This window comes from Ranitomeya variabilis, chromosome 4, assembly GCF_051348905.1.
Source record: "Ranitomeya variabilis isolate aRanVar5 chromosome 4, aRanVar5.hap1, whole genome shotgun sequence".
Taxonomy (NCBI): domain Eukaryota; kingdom Metazoa; phylum Chordata; class Amphibia; order Anura; family Dendrobatidae; genus Ranitomeya; species Ranitomeya variabilis.
The window spans coordinates 589,487,883-589,506,106 of NC_135235.1; the positions used below are offsets into that span (position 1 = coordinate 589,487,883).

The window sequence follows — 18,224 nt, forward strand, 5'->3', positions numbered from 1 at the left end:
GAGATCTAAAAATGGCAGTTTGGAGAAGGCACCCTTCAAATATCAGGGACCTGGAGCAGTTTGCCACAGTTATTTTGGCTAAAGGTTGTGCAACCAAGTATTAGGCTGAGGGTGCCAATACTTTTGTCTGGCCCATTTTTGAAGTTTTGTGTGAAATGATCAATGTTTTGCTTTTTGCTTCATTCTCTTTTGTGTTTTTTCATTTAAGACAAATTAAATGAAGATAATAATACCAAAGAATTTGTGATTGCAATCATTTTCAGGAAGAAACTGAGTATTATCTGACAGAATTGCAGGGGTGTCAATACTTTTGGCCATGACTGTATGTGTTATGTCTATTTTTCATTACTATTGCCAGTGTAACTGGTAGTCTCTTTACCCACAATCAGTTCCCTGTTTATTCCAATTATGTCATACATTGTGGGGATTTGATTCTATTTGTTGTGTCGCATTATTTTAAAAGTATAAATTAAATATTAAATTTTAAGTTCCCTAATCCTTGCTGGTTAAGTAAGATATTTTTGGGATCCATATATAAATACCTCTTATAATTTTTTTTTTTTTTTTTTTGCTTCTTGCAATTCTTCTTAGTCCTTAAAAAAACAACAGAGACCTAATTTTTAAGTAATAACATGTTATTACAAGCCTTAGCCAAACTGCATGATGGACCCAGCATTGAAATACGCATCAAAGGTAAGGCTGAGATCTGATCATATGAGGCTGCGAAAGGTCCATAGTTAATTGGCCATTCCCTGGTATTAAATCTGACATTTAGTGGTCTTTTTCTTGGCTCTTCACGATTGCCCTAGTGCATTGCCATTTATGAGAAGCCAAATATCAATGCCCAATTATGAACCTGGAATGTGATGTGGACTTTATGTGCCATATGCGGGATTTTTGTTGGTCTTGGACTGGCAAAATAAACATAACCCTTGCCAGGCTGATAAGATGTTCTCACAGCTGTCTGACTTACCTTTGCTGGTTCTTCCAAAATATGGGTGAACTGAACACGTTTGTTTCATTTCAACCAAGAGTCAATTTAGATACCGTATTTGTTTTAGAGATCACTTAAATTTTGGCATATTTTAAAGTCATATCTATCTGTATATTTGCCCTTCTGTAAGTATTGTGATTTGATTTTTTTAAATATAACATAAGTGATGTTATGCTCAATATAAATTGTCTAACATTACAATGTGTTCCTGTAAAATGCATATTCTAACATGAGGTACAATACAAAAATGTCAAAATCATTAGTTTAGTCAAATGTGACAATGGCTAATTCATGTTGAAAGAATGTGTCACTGTTGCGTAACAAGCCAAAACCCTCACCACAACGCATACCTTTCTTCAGTGGACATGAGATGCGTGAACGGACAACATTCTGGATGATTGCGCTATAGTGTTAGCATTTCAAACCTAAAAATAATTAAATTTTTTTTTATAAAACTTGAATATGTTTTTATTCACATATCAATGGAAATATACTTGACACAAATCCAAAACAGAAACGACAACGTTAAAAGTAGACCTAAATGATCAACAAACAACTTATCTTTCATTCAAGTAGCCTTGATTTGTGGACTGGGAGGTACTATACTCATGCCAAGATACCGGTGTGGAGTGGGTGGAGGGGATATTTGTAGTGTGGTTGTGTGGGTAAGGAGAGTTGTTTGGGTCAAATGCGGCCAAAACTGGCAGGGATGCAAATTATAAGGGAAGGAAAAGTATGGGTGTTGGGCAAATTTAGGAAAGGATGGCCAATTCTTCCAAGCTCACCTGAAAACATAGGCCGCTGGTATGTGCCAGCAGCTGGGTTTAAATGCTGGACAATAGAGCTTGAAGCTGCAGCAGGTAGGTGGCTCAAGGACAATTGATGTTGTTGCCCAGATAATCCAGCTGCCTCACGTTTGGATGTCATCATGAGTATGTGCTCTGGAAACTATGGCTTCAGCATCACCTTATGAGACTGTAATGAGGAAAACCGGACTGCGGGTATCTGTGCCAGACCAGGTCCGGAACTGCTGAGGCTGCATCCCATGTTGTCCGGGGGAAGGCAAAAAGGCCCAGACAGGTTCACTGACCCGGAAGCTGGGGATGCCGGCGGTGACAGAGGCAACATACATGCGCAGCGGTCTCCGAGGGGCACGCAGCTGGGCCGTAACAACACGTGGCTGATCCGATGCCGGAGCCCACCGCCGTGATAAGGAAAGAACCGGGAGTCCTAATCAGCTAAGCGCAGCACGCCAGCCTAAGAGATGGGGCAGAGTTCACGACTGTTCACTGCTGCCCTCGTTGTCGGACCATGGTCTGCAGGACCTCGTTGGAGAATCATCATGCCAGCTGTTGTCAGCGCTTTAGTCTTGGCAGGAACAGGCAGCAAGCAGCACAGAGTGAGAGGTGCAGCGCCCCAAGTGGCTGACAGAGAGCAAGGTGCCGTGTACTTCGTGACCGTGAGTACAGCGCACGTGCCGCAAAGAGAGAACCGGGTACTGGACAGACGTTTTCAGCCCACTTTACCAGCATATACCTTCTGGCCTACGGGAGACCCTGATCGTGCTGCGGCCTTGTTTGCTCTGGCCGCATATGTTCATGGACTAGGGGCTCAGCGGAAGATACCAGAGACCGACTGCTGCTGCCAGAAGACGGACCACCGTTACCAGCTGTACCTTCTTGCACCAGCATTGCGCCAGCCGTTGTTGGCGCTATTGACTCCCCCGCAGCATTCACAAGAACTGCCGTTATCTAATTCATTGTTCTTTATCTCTGCTTATCTTTTACAATTGGACTGTTATTCTCCCAATTTAACCATCCCTGCGAGGAGGTAGCCCCCTGTTAAATTAAAACTGTTATATTTGTTAACCCTTGCTCTCCCTTCTGTCTGTCACTGCATCCCGCAACCTGCTTACAAGACTGCCACCTGTTCCTGGGCTGTGGCAGATGTTCTTGCTTATGGTGGAAGAACAGTTGGAACGGTATAATGAGGCAGAGTTGTGTGAAGATTAGGAGAAGTAGATGGTGGCCTTGTCACCAGCCATTGTGGTGGTGGTGAATTTTCTTCTGCTTCTGCTGGTGTTGGTGTTGCAGGTAAGGTTCGAGTTTCAAAAAGTAGTTTGTTAGAATCCAAGTCCTCCTTTCCTAAAACAAAAACATAAGTTACAAACACAATTGCACATCATAGTCCAAGACGATTTTTTTTCACAAGGTAAACAACCAACTGATTTGTTACGATCAATTAACATTATCTATTTCATAGATGGGGGTGTGCAGTGTTTTATGGATTGTGTTTTTGGAATATTGTTATGAATGCATAATTTTATGGGAAAGAAGCTGAGATTTCAATCTGCACATTTGCTGCCTCCGGTATAGAGCAATATATGAGACTTATTATACTGTATGGAGCATTATATGGGGCTCATTAATAATGAGCCCCATATAGTTCTCCATACAGTATAATAAGCCCCATATATGGCTCCATACAGTATAATGAGTCATTATACTGAATAGAGCCATATATGGGGACCATTATGCCGAATGGAGCAATACATGAGATCCATTATACTGTATGGAGGACTATGTGGTGCTCATAATACTGTATGAAGGACTATGTGGTGCCCATTATACTGTATGGAGGACAATGTAGTGCCATATAATACTGTAAAGAGGACTATACTGTCTGAGTTTCGGAGCTATTGTAGAATTTACAATAGATATCACTCATGTAATGTAAGAAGTAAGTGAAATCTTTGGCATTGTACTATACCTATATTTCTCTGCTGTACAGTATCTTTGCATCATGAATCGTGGTATGTGTTAAAGGCTCTTTTGCCCTGGGGCCGCAAAAACCTGGTGCCGGCCCTGAGATGATAGATTGATTAATAGATAGATGATAGATAGACAGATAGAAATATGTAAGTGTGCTATATAATCAGTGCTTTTTGTGTTTTTTTTGTCTGTACTTGTTTTTTATTTTTAAATAAATACAGTTAACTAATTTAAAAAAGAAAAATGGTGTGGGCTCCCTCGTAATTTTCATAACCAGCAGAGAGAAAGCCCAAGGCTAGGGACTAATGTTAATAATCAGGGAAAGTGGGCATTAGTCCTAAATGTTCCCATGCTATTAATAATAGCTCACAGCTGTTTGCTTATCCTTTACTGGTTAGTTTACATAGGAACCTCAGAAAAAAATGTCAAAAGGTTCCCCTATGAATTCTAACCAGCAAAGGCTAAACAGACAGCTGTGGGTTGATATTAATAGCCAGGGAAGGGGCCATGGATATTGGCCCCCTCTCAGACTAATAACATCAGCCCTCAGTGGCTCCAGAAATGGTGAATCAATAAGATGCGCAAATCTGATGCTTAGCCTCGCTCTTCCCACTTGCTTTAGGGCGGTGGAAATTGGGGTAATAGGGTTGGGGTTGACGTCAGCTGTTTTATGGTTGCTGACATCAAGCCCAGTGGTTAGTAATGGAGAGAAAATGGAGTAAATAAGTAAAAGCGGGTGGGAAGTGTTTATTTGAAATGAAGGAGTCTGTGTTGCTCTTTCAATTAAAGGACTTAATTCTGGCTGTGTACTTTTTACGATATGACTATGGGGTTAGCAATGAGGGCCTCTTATAGAGGCCTCTCCATTACTAACCCATGGGCTTGATGTCAGCTAACAATACAAAGCTGACATCAACCCCATCCCTATTACCCCACTTGCCACCACACCAGGGCAAAGTGGGGTAATAGGGATGGGCGAGGCTAAGCACCAGATACATAACATGCTCCATTTCTGGGGTGGCTGGGGACTGATGATGAGAACCTGGGAGGGGGGCCAATATTAACCCACAGCTGTCTGTTTAACCTTTGCTTGTTAGAATTTATAGTGGGACCCTACGTTTTTTTTTTTTGGGGGGGGTCCCTTGTAAGCTAACGAGTAAAAGTTAAGCAAACAGCAGTGAGCTGTTATTACCAGTCTGTGAACCTTTTGGGATATTCTTGTCATTCCCTTATTAGTAACATCAGCCCACAGACGTCGGCATCCCCTCTACTGGTTATCAAAATTATATGGGAGCCCACGGCAATTTTTTTTATTTAATCCTTTATTTTACTCACGATGTACACAGCAGGTGCTGAATACAACTCCCATCATTGTTGCCAGGTAGCGTTGATCTCAAGGAGACCAGGTGACAATGATTAGAGCTGCCTTCAGCAGCCAGTGTCTGGGAACAGCACACACTGTACGGCTTTTCCCAGGCGCCGGTACGTATCACGCTGATGACACAACGGATGTAAGCCGTGTGTCATCAGCATGCAGCACGCATGCAGCACGCATTTTGTCCGTGGTGCTGGTAAAAAATAGACATGTCTGTGGGTTTTTCATACAGACACATAAGCACCACCATTGAATACAATGGGTATGCAGTGTCTGCAGTTCCGGACCTCGCTCATATGGACTTGAAAAACCGACGTGTGAAGGGGGCCTAACTCTCAGTCTGCACATACTCATCAGCTGAAATACTCTGTGCCACTGGGAGAGCCTGCAACTTCTAACTCTCAGTCGTAGACCTCTAACAAGACCAGTTTAGTCCGCTTCTGAAATACTTTGCACTGATAGGCCAGGGTCACACTAGAGAGAAATACGGAGGAGCGAGAGGCGCAAAAACAACGTATTGCACATGGACCAATGTTTCTCTATGGGGCAGCTCCTGTCTGCCCTATATTTCTCGGCCGTATTTTACGGGCTGAGAAAATCACAGCATGCTGCATTTGTCAGCGTATTGCACAAAAAATCCACCAATTAAAGTGTATGGGGACGAGGAAAATACGGATTACACACGGACCATGCGTGTGACTTCCGAGAAATACGCACCGGTGTTCTATAGAAAAGCCTGAAAGGCTGGAGTCACACACAACGTATAAAAATACTGTCCGTTTTTTACAGACCAGATATGCAGAAATGTTCCCTGAACAGTGATCCGTATGTCATCCGTAAGCAAGGTGTGGCTGCGTATTTTACACATGTAAACCTCCGTATGGCATCCGTACGGCGAGATTTCCTCGCCGGCTTGCAAAATGGACATAGAATGGATCAATGGGTTCAAATACTCGTGAAAACATATATACAGTCGATATATATATATATATATATATATATATATATATATATATATATATATATACTAGATGGTGGCCCGATTCTAACGCATCGGGTATTCTAGAATATGCATGTCCACGTAGTATATTGCCCAGCCACGTAGTATATTGCCCAGCCACATAGTATATTTGCCAGCCACGTAGTATATTGCCCAGCCACGTAGTATATTGCCCAGTCACGTAGTATATTGCCCAGCCAAGTAGTATATTGCCCAGCCACGTAGTATATTGCCCTGCCACGTAGTATATTGCCCAGTCACGTAGTATATTGCCCAGTCACGTAGTATATTGCCCAGCCACGTACTATATTTCCCAGCCACGTAGTATATTGCCCAGCCACGTAGTATATTGCCCAGTCACGTAGTATATTGCCCAGCCACGTAGTATATTGCCCAGTCACGTAGTATATTGCCCAGTCACGTAGTATATTGCCCAGCCACGTACTATATTTCCCAGCCACGTAGTATATTGCCCAGCCACGTAGTATATTGCCCAGTCACGTAGTATATTGCCCAGCCACGTAGTATATTGCCCAGTCACGTAGTATATTGCCTAGTCACGTAGTATATTGCCCAGCCACGTAGTATATTGCCCAGCCACGTAGTATATTGCCCAGCCATGTAGTATATTGCCCAGCCACGTAGTATATTGCCCAGCCACGTAGTATATTGCCCAACCACATAGTATATTGCCCAGTCACGTAGTATATTGCCCAGCCACGTAGTATATTGCCCAGCCACGTAGTATATTGCCCAGCCATGTAGTATATTGCACAGCGACCGAGTATACAGCACAGAGCCATGTAGTATACAGACTTAAAATAAAAAATAAACATACACTCACCTTCCGAAGGCCCGTTGAAGTCCTAGCCCTGTGTGCGGTGCACGTGGCAGCTTCCGGTCCCAGGGTTGGTATGAGCGCAGGACCCGTGATGACATCGCGGTCACATGACCGTGACGTCATGGCAGGTTCTTCTCGCATACCATCCTTGGCACCTGAACCTGCCGCTTGCATGGAGCGGTCACCGGAGAGTCACGAGGAGCGGAAAAGGCGGCGGATGGTGAGTATAGCAGGTTTTTTGTTTTTTTTTAATTATTTTTAACATGACATATTTTTACTATTGATGCTGCATAGGCAGCATCAATAGTAAATAGTTGGGGACACACAGGGTTAATAGCAGCGGTAACGGAGTGCGTTACACTGTGGCCCGTTACCACTGGCATTAACGCTGTGTGAGCAGTGACCGGAGGGGAGTATGGAGCGGGCGCCGCGCACTGACTGCAGGGGAGTAGGGGAGGGACTAATCAGACTGTGCCCATCGCTGATTGGTCGCGGCAGCCATGACAAGCAGCTGCCGAGACCAATCAGCGACGCGGGATTTCTGTTACGGAAGTTGAGGACAGAAAGACGGAAGTACCCCTTAGACAATTATATATGTAGATATATTTATATTTAATACTGAGCTAGATAGCAGAAAAGCCAGTAATTCAATTGCCGGCTTTTGCTATCTCCTTATCAAACCCGACAGGATGTGGGACATGGTTTACATACAGTAAACCATTTCAGATCCGTTATATTTTTACATATTCCTCACTACTAATGTTAGAAGTGTCTGTGTGCAAAATTTGGGGGCTCTAGCTGTTAAAATAAATGGTTAAATCACGGAAAAAACTGGTGTGGGCTCCCGCGCAATTTTCTCCGCCAGAGTGGGAAAGCCAGTGACTGAGGGCAGATTGTTATGACCTGGTGGTTAAGAGGCCACACTGATATGACCTGGTGGCTAAAACGCAACATGGGACGAGCTCTGAGGTGGTGGTATCTCTACTGACCGCAGTCCCTAATCCTAACAACAACACTAGTAATAGCCGTGGGATGTTCCTGACTCTCCCTAGACACCTCTTCACAGCCTAAGAATTAACTACCCATAAAGAAGGAAATAGAAAGCTATCTTGCCTCAGAGAAAACCCCAAAAGGAAAGATAGCCCCCCACAAATATTGACTGTGAGTGGAGAGGGAAATGACGTACACAGAAATGAAATCAGTTTTCAGCAAAGGAGGCCAATACTAAACTTGATAGACAGAGAGAAAAGGATACTGTGCGGTCAGTATTAAAAACTACAAAAATCCACGCAGAGTTTACAAAAATGAACTCCACACCGACTCACGGTGTGGAGGGGCAAAACTGCTACCCCAGAGCTTCCAGCTAGCCTGAATATGACATAGTGACAAGCTGGACAAAAAGAGACATGTTTGCAAAACAATAGAGTCCAAAGCAAATGGACAAACAAGAATTAGCAGAAACTTATCTTTTGCTGACAAGGACAGGCCATATGAGAAATCCAAGGAGAGAACCAAATTCAACCTAAGACATTGACAGCTGGCATGAACTAAAGCCCAGAGCAGGTTTAAATAACAGACCCAGGCAAGGCGATCAGTGAATGCAGCTGCTACAGCTACCTAAAGGAGCGCAGTTCCACTCGAAACCACCAGAGGGAGCCCAAGGGCAGAACTCACAAAAATACCATTAGCAACCACAGGAGGGAGCTCCAGAACGGAATTCACAACAGTACCCCCCCCCCCCCTTGAGGAGGGGTCACCGAACCCTCACCAGAGCTCCCAGGCCGATCAGGACGAGCCAAATGGAAAGCACGAACCAAATCGGCAGCATGAACATCAGAGGCAACAACCCAAGAATTATCCTCCTGGCCATAACCCTTCCACTTGACCAGATACTGAAGCTTCCGTCTCGAAAAACGAAAATCCAAAATCTTCTCCACCACATATTCCAATTCCCCCTCAACCAACACCGGAGCAGGAGGATCAATGGAGGGAACCATAGGTACCACATATCTCCGCAACAAGGATCTATGGAACACATTATGAATGGAAAAAGAAGCTGGAAGTGCAAACGAAAAGACACCGGATTGATAATTTCAGAAATCTTATAAGGCCCAATAAAGCGAGGCTTGAACTTAGGGGAAGAAACCTTCATAGGAACATGACGAGAAGACAACCAGACCAAATCCCCAACACGAAGCCGGGGACCAACACACCAACGACGGTTAGCAAAACGTTGAGCCTTTTCCTGAGACAACGTCAAATTGTCCACCACATGAGTCCAAATTTGCTGCAACCTGTCCACCACAGAATCCACACCAGGACAGTCAGAAGGCTCAAGCTGCCCTGAAGAAAAACGAGAATGAAAACCAAAGTTACAAAAGAAAGGCGAAACCAAGGTAGCGGAACTAGCCCGATTATTAAGGGCAAACTCGGCCAACGGCAAAAAGGTCACCCAATCATCCTGATCAGCAGACACGAAGCATCTCAAATAGGTTTCCAAGGTCTGATTGGTTCGCTCCGTTTAGCCATTTGTCTAAGGATGGAATGCTGAAGAAAAAGACAAATCAATGCCCATTCTAGCACAAAAGGACCGCCAAAACCTAGAAACGAACTGGGAACCTCTGTCAGACACAATATTCTCCAGAATACCATGCAAACGAACCACATGCTGAAAAAATAATGGAACCAAATCAGAGGAGGAAGGCAACTTAGGCAACCGTACCAAATGGACCATCTTAGAAAACCGGTCACAAACCACCCAGATGACAGACATCTTCTGAGAAACAGGAAGATCAGAAATAAAATCCATGGAAATATGCGTCCAGGGCCTCTCAGGAATAGGCAAAGGCAAAAGCAACCCACTAGCACGGGAACAGCAAGGCTTAGCCCGAGCACAGGTCCCACAGGACTGCACAAACGAACGCACATCCCGCGACAAGGAAGGCCACCAAAAGGACCTAGCCACCAAATCTCTGGTACCAAAAATCCCAGGGTGACCAGCCAACACCGAACAATGAACCTCAGAAATTACCCTGCTAGTCCATCTATCAGGAACAAACAGTTTCCCCACTGGACAGCGGTCAGGTTTATCAGCCTGAAACTCCTGAAGTACCCGCCGCAAATCAGGGGAGATGGCAGAAAGAATCACCCCTCCTTGAGGATCCCAGCCGGCTCAAGAACTCCCGGAGAATCAGGCAAAAAACTCCTAGAAAGGGCATCAGCCTTCACATTCTTAGATCCCAGAATATACGAGAGCACAAAATCAAAACGGGAGAAAAACAGAGACCACCGAGCCTGTTTAGGATTCAACCGCTTAGCAGACTCGAGGTAAATCAAATTTTTATGATCAGTCAAGACCACCACGCGATGCTTGGCTCCCTCAAGCCAATGTCGCCACTCCTCAAATGCCCACTTCATAGCCAACAACTCCCGATTGCCGACATCATAATTACGCTCAGCAGGCGAAAACTTTCTGGAGAAGAAAGCACACGGTTTCATCAAAGAGCCATCAGAATTTCTCTGAGACAAAATGACCCCTGCCCCAATCTCAGAAGCATCAACCTCAACCTGAAAAGGGAGAGAAACATCTGGCTGACGCAACACAGGGGCAGAAGTAAAACGACGTTTAAGCTCCTGAAAGGCCTCAACAGCCGCAGAGGACCAATTCATCACATCAGCGCCTTTCTTCGTCAAATCGGTCAGAGGCTTCACCACACTAGAAAAATTAGCAATCAAGCGGCGATAAAAATTAGCAAAGCCCAAAAATGTTTGAAGGCTCTTTACAGATGTGGGTTGAGTCCAATCATGAATGGCCTGGACTTTAACAGGGTCCATTTCAATAGCCGAGGGAGAAAAAATGAAACCCAAAAAAGAAACTTTCTGAACTCCAAAGAGGCACTTAGACCCTTTCACAAACAACGCATTAGCACGAAGGACCTGAAATACCATCCTAACCTGCTTCACATGAGACTCCCAATCATCGGAAAAAAACAAAATATCATCCAAATACACAATCATGAATTTATCCAGATAATTCCGGAAGATATCATGCATAAAGGACTGAAATACCGATGGAGCATTAGAGAGCCCGAATGGCATCACAAGATATTCAAAATGGCCTTCGGGCGTATTAAATGCTGTTTTCCATTCATCACCTTGTTTGATACGCACGAGATTATACGCCCCTCGAAGGTCGATTTTAGTAAACCAACTGGCACCCTTAATCCGAGCAAACAAATCAGAAAGTAAAGGTAAAGGATACTGGAATTTGACCGTGATCTTATTGAGAAGGCGATAATCTATACAGGGTCTCAAGGAACCATCCTTCTTGGCAACAAAAAAAAATCCCGCTCCCAACGGTGACGAAGATGGGCAAATATGCCCCTTCTCCAAGGACTCCTTTACATAACTCCGCATAGCGGCATGCTCTGGCACAGACAGATTGAAAAGTCGGCCCTTAGGGAACTTACAGCCAGGAATCAAATTAATGGCACAATCGCAGTCCCTATGAGGAGGCAGAGAACTGGACTTGGGCTCATCAAATATATCCTGGAAATCCGACAAAAACTCAGGAACTTCAGAAGAAGGGGACGAGGAAATGGACATCAAAGGAATATCACTATGTATCCCCTGACAACCCCAACCAGTTAGAGACATAGGTCTTCAATCCAGCACTGGATTATGTACCTGTAACCATGGAAAACCCAGCACAACAACATCATGCAAATTATGCAACACAATGTGCTGGAGCCATGTACATGGTCAACTGTGTCCAGTACTGAGGTTTATTCTTGGCCAATGGCGTAGCATCAATCCCCCTTAAGGGAATAGGGCTCCGTAAAGGCTCCAAGGAAAAACCACAGCGCTTGGCAAATTCTAAGTCCATTAAGTTCAGGGCAGCGCCAGAATCCACAAATGCCATAACAGAAAAGGACGACAATGAGCAAATCAGGGTAACAGACAAAAGAAATTTAGGCTGTACAGTACTAATGGTAACAGACCTAGGGACCCTCTTAGTACGCTTAGGGCAATCAGAAATAGCATGAGCAGAATCACCACAGTAAAAACACAGGCCATTCTGACGTCTGAATTTCTGCCTTTCTGCTCTAGTCAAAATCCTATCAAATTGCATAGGCTCAGGACTCTGCTCAGAGGACACTGCCATATGATGCACAACCTTGCGTTCGCGCAGGCGCCGATCAATCTGAATGGCCAAAGACATTGACTCATTCAGACCAGCAGGCGTGGGAAACCCCACCATAACATCTTTAAGGGCTTCAGAAAGACCCTTTCTGAAAATCGCTGCCAGGGCATACTCATTCCATTTTGTGAGCACAGGCCACTTTCTAAATTTCTGGCAGTATACTTCTGCTGCTTCCTGACCCTGACACAGAGCTAGCAAAGTTTTTTCTGCCTGATCCACAGAATTAGGCTCGTCATACAGCAATCCGAGCGCTTGAAAAAATGCGTCAATATTGAGCAATGCAGGATTTCCTGGCTCAAGGGAGAATGCCCAGTCCTGCAGGTTGCCACGCAGTAAAGAAATAACAATCTTCACCTGCTGAATGGGGTCACCAGAGGAACGGGGTCTCAGAGCAAAAAACAATCTGCAATTATTTTTAAAATTCAAAAATTTAGATCTATCCCCAGAAAATAAATCAGGAATAGGAATTCTAGGCTCTAATACCGGAGTCTGGACAACATAATCTTGGATACTCTGTACCCTTGCAGCGAGTTGATCCACGTGCAAGGACAGACCCTGAACCTCCATATCAGCACCAAAATCCTGAACCACCCATAGATTAAGGGGAAAAAAAAGACAAAACAAGCTACAAAGGAAAAAAAAATGACTCAGAACTTTCTTTTCTCTCTTTTGAGATGCATTTAACTAGGGTTGAGCGACTTTTGTTTTTTTAGGATCGAGTTGGGTTTTGTGAAACCCGACCTTCTCGAAAGTCGGATCGTGTGAAATCGTCCGATTCTACTGTAAAGTCGGGTTCCGGACCGGAACACGAAACCCAATGCAAGTCAATGTGGATTATTTCTCTCTCTCTCTCTCTCTCTCTCTCTCTCTCTCTCTCCTCTGTGCAAAGCATATGTTGTGTTTGACTCCGGAAATCACTGCAGCCCAAACGGTAATATGGCTCTATGACGCCGCGGAAACCGGGCCGGAACCTATGCCATCACGCTGCCCACAATTAATTGGCTGAAAAAATGGCGGGCAAGGCGTCATTCAAAACGCAACTTTGGCACCAAGATCGCGTTCCACATGGCCGACCCCACGCTGGGATCGGGTCGGGTTTCATGAGACGCCGACTTTGCCAAAAGTCGGCGACTTATGAAAATGACCGATCCGTTTCGCTCAACCCTACATTTAACACATTGTGGGCCAGCTGTACTGTTATGACCTGGTGGTTAAGAGGCCACACTGATATGACCTGGTGGCTAAAACGCAACATGGGACGAGCTCTGAGGTGGTGGTATCTCTACTGACCGCAGTCCCTAATCCTAACAACAACACTAATAATAGCCGTGGGATGTTCCTGACTCTCCCTAGACACCTCTTCACAGCCTAAGAATTAACTACCCCTAAAGAAGGAAATAGAAAGCTATCTTGCCTCAGAGAAAACCCCAAAAGGAAAGATAGCCCCCCACAAATATTGACTGTGAGTGGAGAGGGAAATGACATACACAGAAATGAAATCAGTTTTCAGCAAAGGAGGCCAATACTAAACTTGATAGACAGAGAGAAAAGGATACTGTGTGGTCAGTATTAAAAACTACAAAAATCCACGCAGAGTTTACAAAAATGAACTCCACACCGACTCACGGTGTGGAGGGGCAAAACTGCTACCCCAGAGCTTCCAGCTAGCCTGAATATGACATAGTGACAAGCTGGACAAAAAGAGACATGTTTGCAAAACAATAGAGTCCAAAGCAAATGGACAAACAAGAATTAGCAGAAACTTATCTTTTGCTGACAAGGACAGGCCATATGAGAAATCCAAGGAGAGAACCAAATTCAACCTAAGACATTGACAGCTGGCATGAACTAAAGCCCAGAGCAGGTTTAAATAACAGCCCCAGGCAAGGCGATCAGTGAATGCAGCTGCTACAGCCACCTAAAGGAGCGCAGTTCCACTCAAAACCACCAGAGGGAGCCCAAGGGCAGAACTCACAAAAATACCATTAGCAACCACAGGAGGGAGCTCCAGAACGGAATTCACAACAACAGATATTAATAGCCTAGAGAGGGACTATGGTTATAGGACCCCCCTGGCTAAAAACATCTGCCCCCAGCCACCCCAGGAAAGGTGCATCTGTAAGATGCGCCTATTCTGGCACTTAGCCACTCTCTTCCCACTCCCCTGTAGCCGTGGGATATGGGGAAATAAAGGGTTAGGCCGGGGTCACACTAGAGAGGAATACGGACGTATGAGAGGCGCAAAAATAACGCATTGCACATGGACCAATGTTTCTCTATGAGGCAGCTCCTATCTGCCGTATATTTCTTGGCCGCATTTTACGGGCTGAGAAAATCGCTGCAGTATATATATATATATATATATATATATATATATATATACAGTACAGACCAAAAGTTTGGACACACCTCATCTAAAGATTTTTCTGTATTTTCATGACTATGAAAATTGTACATTCACACTGAAGTCATCAAAACTATGAATTAACACATGTGGAATTATATACTTAACAAAAAAGTGTGAAATAACTGAAATTATGTCTTATATTCTAGGTTCATCAAAGTAGCCACCTTTTGCTTTGATGACTGCTTTGCACACTCTTGGCATTCTCTTGATGAGCTTCAAGAGGTAGTCACCGGGAATGGTGGTTCCGGAGGTTCCCAATGCAATAATATAGTGGGAAATCCACAAAAAATTAATTAAAATTAACGAACATGCTGCGTTTTCTACCGCGATGCGTTTTTTTCACGGAAAAAAATGCATCATGTGCACAAAAATTTTGGAATGCATTCTAAATCATGGGATGTGTTGTGAATTCTGCTCTTGGGCTCCCTCCGGTGGTTATAAGTGGTAGTGCTGCTGTCTTTGGATCGCAGCAGTCATCAGGTGTGTCCACTTATTGCAATTCTGACTGGGCTATTTAGTCTTGCTTGACCCTTTGGTTAGTGCCAGTTGTCCATTGTTTCCTGGAGGATTCACTTCCCTGCCTGGTCTCTCTTGCGTGCTGTTCATTTCAACAAAGATAAGTGCTGGCTTTGTTTCTGCAGTCCACATGCTGTGGGCCTGATCGTTCTAGTTATTTTCCATGTTTTGTCTTGTCCAGCTTGGTCTGTATAAGGATTTGTTTAGCCAAGCTGGTATCTCTGGAGATGCAGATATACCCTCCATGCCTTTAGTTAGATGTGGAGTTTTTGTATTTTCTGTGGTGGATATTTTCTAGTGTTACTGACCGCATAGTACTCTGTCCTATCCTTTCTATTTAGCTAGAAGTGGCCTCCTTTGCTAAATCCTGATTTCAGTCTGCGTATGTTATTTCCCTCTCTTCTCACAGTCAATATTTGTGGGGGGCTGTCTATCCTTTGGGGGATTTTCTCTGAGGCAAGATAGTTTTCCCCTTTCTATCTCTAGGGGTAATTAGTCCTCCGGCTGTGTCGAGATGTCTAGGGAGTGATAGGTACATTCCACTACTTCTAGTTGCGGTGTTAAGTTCAGGGTCTGTGGTCAGTACAGGTACCACCTTCTCCAGAGTACGTCTCATGCTGCTCCTAGGCCACCAGTTCATAACAGGGATGCATAATGTATGCGTTTTTTCGCGTTTTTATAGCGAAAAAACAAAAAAAACACAAAAAATCTGCAACGTGTGCACACAGCCTAAGTGGATAACTAGAGTTGAGCGACTTTCATTTTTTTAAGATCGAGTCGGGTTTTGTGAAACCCGATTTTGTCCAGAGTCGAGTCGAGTGCAGTCGGCCGATTATCGCTAAAAGTCGGGGATCGACCGAAACACGAAACCCAATGCAAGTCAATGGGGAAGCATAGTCGGCAGTGAGTGGAGGCCAGGAAAACACCTACAGTGCCCATTTTAATGCCAAAAACATCCATTCTTGTTTCTGAAGCTTGTCAATCTTAATTAACTTTATAATAATAGTTGGGCATAGGGAATTGGGGGTCATTTGGCAAAAGTTGTGGGGGGAGTAGGGCCGGCTCAAGTTTTTCGTGGGCCCAGGAAATGCGGACTACGTCACGGCGGTGTTGCAGGGAAAGGTAAGTATTTCAACGTTGCAAGTGCTGTGATCCTGAGCAAGCAGGGGGGGCCCACTCGTTCGCATTGGCACTGGCACAGGGCCCCTCAAAGTACAGCGATGTGTGTTTGCATGGCGGGGGCGCCTCCCACCAGCAGCGACACTTTTGCGTACTCTGAGGGGCCCTGTGCCAGTGACGTCGCCAACGAGTATGCCCCCCCACCTGATGAAGGAACCTGCACTTTCATCTGCACCTTCCTCTCTGTCCCTGTGTAAGGTGGTATAACATGCGGGAAGGGGAACCTTACTTTCAGCAGGGTCAGATTCTGGCTGTGTAGAGTATAAGGGGAATGTAGTGGTCTAGGTCAATGTACCAGCAGACTCATCTAGCAGTGGCTGGGCAATGGGCAGGATGAGGAGGAAACAGATATAGGGCCAAAGAATAAAGTAGGCTAAATGCAGTTCAAAATTGGTAACAGGACTAAACAGGCGGCATTGCTTTGTTCAGTGGAGTAGCAAACCCAAGAGCAGCAGACACTGTTTCAAGGGCATAACCACACTAGTAGGCCAAATGCAGTTTAATATCTGATAGTATAGGGCGAAAGCCAGAATGTGGAAGCTCAGCTTTGTTCAGTTGAGGACAACACCAGGCAGGGGCAGACAGACACATTTAGTAGGCCGGAACAGCCAATTGCATTTTTAAAAATGGTAATTTGGAACTGAAGGTTGAAGCTCAGCTTTATTCAGTTGAGGACAACACCAGGCAGGGGCAGACAGACACCTTTAGTAGGCCGGAACAGCCAATTGCATTTTTAAAAATGGTAATTTGGAACTGAAGGTTGAAGCTCAGCTTTATTCAGTTGAGGACAACACCAGGCAGGGGCAGACATTCACCTTTAGTAGGCCGGAACAGCCAATTGCATTTTTAAAAATGGTAATTTGGAACAGAAGGTTGAAGCTCAGCTTTATTCAGTTGAGGACAACACCAGGCAGGGGCAGACAGACACCTTTAGTAGGCCGGAACAGCCAATTTTTTAAAAAAACAGCAGTTAGTAAGAGGCAGAAGGTAGAAGCTCAGCTTTATTCAGTTGAGGACAACACCAGGCAGGGGCAGACAGACACCTTTAGTAGGCCGGAACAGCCAATTGCTTTTTTAAAAATGGTAATTTGGAACAGAAGGTAGAAGCTCAGCTTTATTCAGTTGAGGACAACACCAGGCAGGGGCAGACAGACACCTTTAGTAGGCCGGAACAGCGAATTGCTTTTTTAAAAATGGTAATTTGGAACAGAAGGTTGAAGCTCAGCTTTATTCAGTTGAGGACAACACCAGGCAGGGGCAGACAGACACCTTTAGTAGGCCGGAACAGCCAATTGCTTTTTTAAAAATGGTAATTTGGAACAGAAGGTTGAAGCTCAGCTTTATTCAGTTGAGGACAACACCAGGCAGGGGCAGACATTCACCTTTAGTAGGCCGGAACAGCCAATTGCATTTTTAAAAATGGTAATTTGGAACAGAAGGTTGAAGCTCAGCTTTATTCAGTTGAGGACAACACCAGGCAGGGGCAGACAGACACCTTTAGTAGGCCGGAACAGCCAATTTTTTAAAAAAACAGCAGTTAGTAAGAGGCAGAAGGTAGAAGCTCAGCTTTATTCAGTTGAGGACAACACCAGGCAGGGGCAGACAGACACCTTTAGTAGGCCGGAACAGCCAATTGCTTTTTTAAAAATGGTAATTTGGAACAGAAGGTAGAAGCTCAGCTTTATTCAGTTGAGGACAACACCAGGCAGGGGCAGACAGACACCTTTAGTAGGCCGGAACAGCCGATTGCTTTTTTAAAAATGGTAATTTGGAACAGAAGGTTGAAGCTCAGCTTTATTCAGTTGAGGACAACACCAGGCAGGGGCAGACAGACACCTTTAGTAGGCCGGAACAGCCAATTGCTTTTTTAAAAATGGTAATTTGGAACAGAAGGTTGAAGCTCAGCTTTATTCAGTTGAGGACAACACCAGGCAGGGG

The 18,224-nt window shown here is 44.6% G+C and overlaps 1 long non-coding RNA gene across 1 annotated transcript in view; it reads right to left on the minus strand.

Moving 5' to 3' along the window:
- Positions 1-1,592: 1,592 nt before the first annotated feature.
- Positions 1,593-18,224, minus strand: part of LOC143769209 (uncharacterized) — a 146,167-nt gene continuing 129,535 nt past the window's right edge. Inside the window, exon 3 of the long non-coding RNA XR_013214266.1 lies at positions 1,593-3,138. This is a non-coding gene — a long non-coding RNA (uncharacterized LOC143769209). The remainder of the gene's footprint in view (positions 3,139-18,224) is intronic.